This window comes from Malania oleifera, chromosome 4 (assembly GCF_029873635.1).
Source record: "Malania oleifera isolate guangnan ecotype guangnan chromosome 4, ASM2987363v1, whole genome shotgun sequence".
Classification (NCBI taxonomy): Eukaryota; Viridiplantae; Streptophyta; class Magnoliopsida; order Santalales; family Ximeniaceae; genus Malania; species Malania oleifera.
In genome coordinates, this window is record NC_080420.1 from 78,910,655 (window position 1) to 78,919,533 (window position 8,879).

Consider the following 8,879-nt stretch of genomic DNA (forward strand, 5'->3'; position numbering starts at 1 on the left):
TATATTTGAGAGTATAATTATTTATTTGAAATTTAGGGGTCTAGTAAATGTTAAAATAGTATTTTATTTAGGGTTGATTTAATGGAATTGAGATTTTTTATTCAGGATCCGGGTGAGCGCCGCAGGTGTCTTTTCGGGATCCCTGTTGGCGTAGTTCAAGAAACCAAGTAAGGGGGAATATATATATATATATATATATATGTGTGTGTGTGTGTGTGTGTGTGTGTGTGTGTGTGTGTATTTTTGTATGAGTTTAAAATATCAACCGTTTAAATTATGTTTTCTGAGCCTAGAGCTGTTTTATTAGGTACGTGTGTGTGAAAATGGATTGATGAAAGTGAAATATTTTTCAGGATAATTATGTAAGAAATGAAAGGTATATTTTCAGTATATAAATGTTAAATGTAAGTTGACATATTTTACAGGATATATATATATATATATATATATATATATATATATATATATATATATGTGTGTGTGTGAATTTTACTGCTAAATAGTGTGACATGAGTAAAATAGAATAATGGCAAACGAAATAATGTATTATGGTAGTATCATTATTTATGCTAGTAGAACATGTTACGCTTGGATGAGGCATACTCTTCGCTCGAGGACTTGCCGAGAAAGGCGATTGCCCTGGTTAATATCAGGTATAGCAGTAGGCTTCATAACGTATTAGGGTAGAGGGAAACTACTTGTATGGGCGGGTAGATTTCCCTATTCTCAGGAGCCTTCCCTAGTAAACTTTTCTATGAAATGTGTGTGTACGAGATTACTTTTTCACCCAAGGGCTTACTGAATAAGGTGAGTACCCTAATATGCTTCAGTTGTGACCTTTAGGTTGCCTAAAGTATCAGAGTAGAGGGGTGCTACTTGTATGGGCGGGTAATCACCCCTATCCTAGGGTTTTCTTGTGGGTAAAATAGTTTGCATGTGATTGATTAGGTTCAAAAAATGATTTCAGAAATTATGTTAAAGATCCACAAATGTTAAATATTATGTTGATTATAACCTCATGTTGGCTACACACTATTTTTATATATTATTTCTTCCCTTACTGAGATATGTCTCACCCGAATGCAAATCTATCTTTTCAGAACCTTCACAAGATTGAGCTTAGAGAGCTCGAGGTTATTACCACATTTTTGAGTTATAGAAATAAAGGGTATAAAGTTGATGATATTTTGGGATGTATAAAGTTTATGTTTTATGTTTTGAAGTCTTCTGAGAGATGGATAGTTGTGAATACTGATTGTTGGAGATATGTAAATATGTAAATACAAGTGGATGAAAAATTGATTTTGGTATATAGATAGAATTAGAAAACTCTGGTATTATATTGTTGGAAGATTATGTTTATGTTTTTTGCTACATCAATGATATTAGAATGTCGGTTAGCAGGTAAATAAACGGATTAGTCGTACTCCGGGCCCACTTAGAGGGTCGGGGCATTACAGTCACCATCTGTATGGTGACACGTGTCCAACTGGTTTATATATAAAACCTTTTTTTCCTCTCTTTTCTTTTGCTTCTCCGCTCTCTCTCTCTCTCTCTGTTTCTTTCTCCCTCTCTCTGATTTCTTCTCTTTTCTCTCTATTTTTTTCTTTCCCTCTCTTCGATTTCTTCTTCTTCTATCTTTATTTTTTCTCTTTCTCTCTCTCTCTCTTTCCTCCTCTTTATCTTTCTCATAGATATCTCTCCGCCAAACCCTTCTCTTTATCTTTTTCTCTCGCACAAATCTCTCTTTCACTATCTCCTTTGTTCTTTTTTTTTTTTCCCTCTTATTGATTCTATTTTTCACTATCACTTTCGTTTTCTTTCTTTTTTTTTTTCCCCGATTTTCTTCACAGGTCTCATTTCAAAAATAGAAGCAGACAAACCTATAAAGATAAGTATTATGATTTCCATTTTTTCTCCTAGTGACTTTTCTAATTGTTTTCTTGCATTTTCCTAGGAGTCAAACAAGGTTGTTTGACCTAGGATTGACCTAGCTTAGGTTGGAGTTCGGGTTAGATCAGGGTTTTGGTGAATGGGTCATGGGACTTGGGCTATGGCTATGGTTGAATTGAGCCAAGACCATTTGGGTCATGAATTTGAATGGATTCAGGTTTTGGGTTCTAAAGTTTTAGGTCTATAAGCTGGACTATCTCAGACCCAATTGGGGTTAGGCCCAACTAAGTCCTAAAGTGTGGTATTCAAGTTAGTTGACTTGGATTAAAGTCAAGTTGACTCAAATATTTGGGCCGGATCTTAGGTAATCAAATATGGGTATTGTTGTTGTTCATTCAACTTGAACACGCGTAGCAGAAGTGTGCAATCAAACATGAAACAATTAACAACCATTAATGTAATCACTCAATGATGAAATATACTCAAAAAGCAATCAAACAATAATAATAAGCAAAAACACAACTAGAACGCACAAGATTTACGTAGTTTGGAAATAGCCTACGTCCACGGGAGCAACACTTCGATTTTCACTATGAACAATGTCAAAGCTACAATCTTTAGGTTACAATATTATTTAAGTATGAACCTAATGCATACAGAAATGTTATTGTATATCTAAACTACATCTGTATCAATCCCCTCGGAGAAAATCCCTCTAATAAGCCCAATCTACAAGCCCCCGATTTGAAATACGCAATTTACGCCGACTGAAATCGTCGACGATTTGGTGCTGTGAAAAATACCTTCTACATTCTGTCTGAAGCTGTCGATAGTTTGGGCTCAATTAGTCGATGGTTTGCCTTTTGATCTGCAGACTTCTCTTATGCTGTTGTCCCTTGCTTCACGTAGCTTTCTCTAGTACACGTGATCCGCTCTGAATATAAACCACATCCCCAACAATCTCCACCTTGACGAATATTCGCCACCTTGGAAATCTAAAATCATAATTGTTGCTCTACCCGGGCTTGTAGATTAGGTCTGTCTCTTGTCTAGCACTTGGAGGTGTTGATCAAGTCCAAGCAATGGTTGAACTTGTCCGTCGTGATAGACTTCATCAGCATATTAGCTGCATTATCATATGTATGGACCTTCTCAAGAAGAAGTTCCTCTGAAGCAGTTAGTTCCCTGACCTTGTGATAGCGCACATCAATGTGCTGGTACACCTGATTGTTCGCCAAGTAGATGACACTATGACTATCACACTACACCTGAACTCCACTTTATGGGACACCTGCCTTTTTTACTAACCCCGTAAGCCACAACGCTTCCTTGGCAGCCTCAACCATTGCCATGTATTATGACTTGGTAGTAAACAATGCCACGAGCAACTGCACGATATACCTCCAAAAAATAGGTCCTCCCACAAGAGTAAATATGTACCCTGTGGTAGACCTATCATTCAGGTCTCCTGCGTAATCAGCATCCACGTACCCCACCACCGATGGATCACTCTTTCGTGCACTGAACTCTATGCCATACTCAGTCGTACCCCTTAAGTACCTCAAAATCCACTTCACAACATCCTAGTTCTATTGACCCAGATTCGAGAAGAACTTACTCACCACGCTGACAGCACTTGCCAAGTCCATCCTAGTAAACACCATGACATACATTAGACACCTCACTGCACTAGCATAGGAGACTCTCGACATATCCCGGACTTTATCGTCTGTCCTTGGGAATTAGGCAGTAGACAACCTGAAATAACTCGTCAAAGGTGTGCTCACCAACTTAACATTAGTCATGCTAAACCTCTACAACACCTTCTCTACTTAGTCGCCCTGAGATAACCATAGTCTCTCTATAGCTCTGTCCCTATAAATATCCATGCCAAGTATTCTCTTGGCTGCACCTATGTCTTTCATGTCGAACTCTTTTCCCAACAAAATTTTCAATCAATTTACCTTGGTCATATCTTTAGCAACAATCAACATATCGTCTACGTATAGTAGCAGAAAAATAAGAGACCTAACCAAAAGTTTCCTTACATAGACGCAACAATCGTACTCACACCTCCTATAGCCAATCTAGGTCATATAGGCATCAAACCTCTTATACCACTACCTCGGTGACTACTTTAGCTCGTATGGTGACTTATTCAGTTTGCAGACTAAGTGCTCCTGTCCAGGTTGGCTCAAGCCTTCTGGCTGTGTCATGTAAATAAGCTCCTCCAGGTCACCATGGAGGAACGTCATCTTTACGTCCATCTACTCCAGATGCAGATCATGTTGTGTCACCAGTCCTAACACTACCCTGATGGAATGAGTACCCCTTCGTTACCAAGTGAGTCTTGTACTTCTCTCTTTCCTTTTTCTGAAATTGCTTCCTTATTCCAGTATACCCACTTGCATCCAATTGCCCACTTCCTAACTGGAAGCTCCACCAAGTCCCACGTCTGGTTCTTATGCAATGACTTCATCTACTTCAACATAACACCTATCTAGCTACCCTTCTCCTGGCTATGCATCGCCTCCTAATAGGTTGTAGGATCCCCGCTGCTGGTGATAAGCGTATAAGACACTAGATCGTCAAAACCGAATTTTGGGGGTGGTCTGACGATGCATCTGGGTTTGTTTACAATTATGCTATGATGCAATTACTAGTCATCTGAGCTAGAACTCCCTACATTCTAAACACCGTCATCTCCACCCTGAGTTTTTGACTCCACCTGCACCATTGGCTGATCTCTCAGGCTAGGACTCCCTGCATGTCTACCCTAAGTCTCTAACTCCACCTGAATCGCATGCTCATTGCTGCTACAATTTTCTGACATTTGTTTCTTTGTTTTATCTTGAGAACACCACAACATGGCTTTCTCATAAAAAATCACATCCCTATTGATCACCATCTCGTTTGCTAGTGGATCCCACAGCTTGAACCTGTCACGCCTTTCTAATATCCTAGAAAGAAGCACCACCTAGACTTCGCCTAAAGCTTAGATCTCTCCTCACTCGGGATGTGCGTATAGGTTGGACACCTAAATACTTAAAGACCAAAGTAGTCTACCTTTTCTCCTATCCACACCTCCTCAGCAACTTTCCCATTCAGTGATGCCCTAGGTGATCTATTTACCAAGAAACACGTTATATTAACCGCCTTAACCTAGAAATTCATGGCGAACCTAGCATGCAACTTGAGGCATCGAACCCTTTCAGACAGGGTTCAGTTCATCTTCTCCACCACACCATTTTGTTGTGGTGCCCAATGTATGGTAAAATGCCTCCTTATACCGTACTACTTGTAGAACTCTCTGAATCTTGAGTTTGTGTACTTATACCCATTGTCTGTTCTAGGGAATTTTATCTTTCTCCCAGTCTGATTTTCCACTTCAGTTTTCCATACTTTGAACCTCACAAACATTTCCGACTTATGACGTATGAAGTAAACCCAGACCTTTTGTGAATAGTCATTAATAAAACTCACGAAATACACATGTCCCCCTCGTGATGCCACTCTCACCAACCCACAAAAATCATAATAAATGTAGTCCAGTACTTCCTTCACTTTGTGTGTGGCCATCATGAACTGAACCCGATTATGCTTCCCAAGCACGCAGTACTTGTAGAACTTCAGCTTGCATGATTTTACCCCCTTCAGAAGATCTCTCTTGTGAAGTTCCTGCATCCCACGCTCTCTTATATGCCCTAGACGCATATGCCATGGAAGAGTACTATCAGACTATGATTCTACAGCTGCAACTCCACCTACAACTGTGGAACCCAATAGTGTGTAAATATTACCTAACACTCTCTTCCCATTCATCATGGTTAGAACTCTCTTGCTCACCTTCATTGCCCCACCTTCGGACTTGTAACTGAACCCGTTACAATCCAAGGTGCCTAACAAAACTAGATTCTTCCTTAACTTTGGTATGTGCGTCACATCACACAACGTCCGCACTACACCATTGTACATCCCGATTCTGATATTCCCCATCCCGATCACTTTGCATGCAACATCGTTCCCCATCAGAACAGAAACAGAACTGACCAGTCTGTACGTAGTAAACCAGTCCTTATTGGGCGTCATATGATATGAACATGCAGAGCTCAAAATCTAAGAATCTACGAACTCATCCAACCTCGATGAAACCGAGAGAATATCACTGTGACTGCTCCCAAAGTCTCCTTCTTCAACTCCATTCGCCGTTGTTGACGAACCTTCTTTGTTTTCAGCACCTCCCTTCCTCCTCTCTGGGCACTCAGGTTTTATGTGCCCTCTTTTCCCACACTTAAAACACTGCACATCCTTTTTCTTCCTAAACTTGTACCGAACCCTATGGCCGCTCGATCCACCTCGGAAATCGCTCCTCACATGATCCTGATTGAACTTAGCCACAAGCCCTTCAGCATATGAACCCTCATCGTTGGCCTTCTTCCTTTGGTGGAACCCTAACAACACACTCGTGATATCCTCGGGTTTCTTTTCCTCAAGTTAGTGTCGTAACCAGGTTTTCGTATGTTGGATACATCGGTAGGGAATTTAGTGGCATCAATGCCTTATCCTCTTCCTCGAACTTCACATCAATGCGCTTCAAATCGCTAATTATCTGACTAAAAGCGTTGATGTGCTGAGAAAGGTCTGATCCCTTCGTCATCTTTAGCCAATAAAGCTTTTTCTTAAGATACAACTTGTTCATAAGTGACTTTGTTAGCTTTACCCTGATCCCAAGAGGGGAGGGTGAATTGGTATTTTTAAACTTTAACCCCTAGGTCAATCTCCTAACACCAGTATATTCACAACCCTATGGTCAATCTAGTACAAGTAAAGAAAATGTATACCAGAATGTAAATAAAGCAATTTAATCAATCGTACAACCACCAGAAAGCAGTAAAGAGAGGGTGACATGAAGAGATGTTATCGAGGTTCGGCCAATTGCCTACGTCTACGCCTTGGCTAACTAGCACAAGGATTACCACTATAACTTGCTCACTTAAACGAGTGGAATGACACCTATACAAATCAGGTCAATTAGCACAGGGCTGACCTCAACCTCTACAACAATCCTTACCGGCCTGGATTACCGCTCCCTCAAGCCACACCTGGAAACACTCAGATTTTACAATCAAATGGTACAATTAAATACTGCTTTCACGTAAAACAGATTTGTACCCAAATAATAAGCTCAATCAAATGCGCATCAATAGCATGATATAATGTAAGCTCAGTGATGCAAGATGTATTCTACCAACACTCAACACAGTATAGTCAATATGATGCTCAAGAGTGTTTGATGCAATACAATCAGTATGATGCTCAAGAATAATCAACACAAGCAATGACTTGGAATCTAAACAGAATATTTCAATCAACACATAAATAATCCAAGTATATTAGATAGATAATCAAACTAGTTTCAAGATGATTTTCTTCAATGAAATAAGAACAGAGCTAGTTTGAAAGGATTATTTGCTTGTTTGAAAAATTCTTTGCACACCAAAAACAAAGCTCTTGGACACTTGCAATGAAATGCAAATATGCTAAGCTTTCTTGGTTTAATACCACACAAGATTTATAATGACCAAATCTGCAAGACAAACCTAAGCTATGCTCCCAAAAATTAAATATCAAGTACACAACAAATGGAGGATTAGCTCTAAGCAACAATCAAACAAACACGAATGAAACTCTTACAATCTTGGATTTTATCAAAAGGATGCAAGTTTGAGAGTATTAGGGCAAAAAATGGATTTTCAGGAGAGAGAATTTCTTTTGCTAATCACTTGTTTAAATCATGCAAATGAAGGCCTATTTATAGGCAGGTAAAAATTTATAACCGTTTGGGACACAATGGGGATAATTAAGAAAGTCCTAAATGATTAAAATTCACTTAGCCCGTATAAACCCAATTTTACTGCTATTAAATTAATTTTTACCATCCGAGGTTCGGGTGGCTGAACCTTGGTTCGGTCGCCCGAACAGACATAGTCATAATAGATTTCAAATGAGATTCGGTTGCCCGTATAAAGGTTCGTCAGCCCGAATCAAAGTTAATAGCAAAGCTACGTAACTTCAGGTGCCCGGTCCAGGGTTCGGGTGCCCGAACGCATATGTTCGGGTGCTTGGGTCTCTTTTGAATTGAAAAGCTCGGTTACCCAAGTTGGTGGGATGTCTCTTTTGAAGGGTTCGGACGCCTGATGAAGATATGCACAATTTTGGTTCGGTCGCCCGAGGGCAGATCAACTTGTTGACCTTCAAGGTTCGGGCGCTTGAGGAGTTTTGTACTCCAAAGCTTCGGTCACCCGACTCCTCTTAGCATGCTTAGATATGATCAATTTTAGCATAGTTATTTCACACTCATATTTTATGCAATGTGTGTGTGAGTGTTGGAGCCTAGGGTCTTGCTACGGTCTGGTTGAGCTTACACTATATCATATGTGCATGATGTGCAAGTGATAAGCATACATCGACATGCCTAAGTTACTATTACAGACCCTCATTATTACAGACTGATTTGAATTACAATACAAATTACAAAACTTCACGATCTTCTTGTTTCCTCAGGTGTCCTCTCCTGGAATATTAATTTAGACCTACACAAGCACTTAACAAACATCAAATATCAGTATTTGTCATTATCAAAATCGGGTGCGACCTATAAGGTCAACAGACTTGGACATGTACCAACTTTCAAGTTTCAATCAAAATTTTGCTGGCGATTAATCATCCATGACGTTGTACATAACGTCATTGGCCAGACAATGCCAGATAGTGGAAACCGCATTTGCTTCAAGCTTCTTCCAACTTATGTCATTAATGTCATTCGGCTTATTTCCGTATAACACCTTCACCATCCCTGCACTTGCAAGTCTTTCACCCTTTGTTGCTAAAACCTGAAATTACCAGTTCCATAGAACTTGTTTATGTCAAACTTCATTGAAGAGAACACAGCCATTGTAGAACCAATAGCTCTGATGCCACTTGTT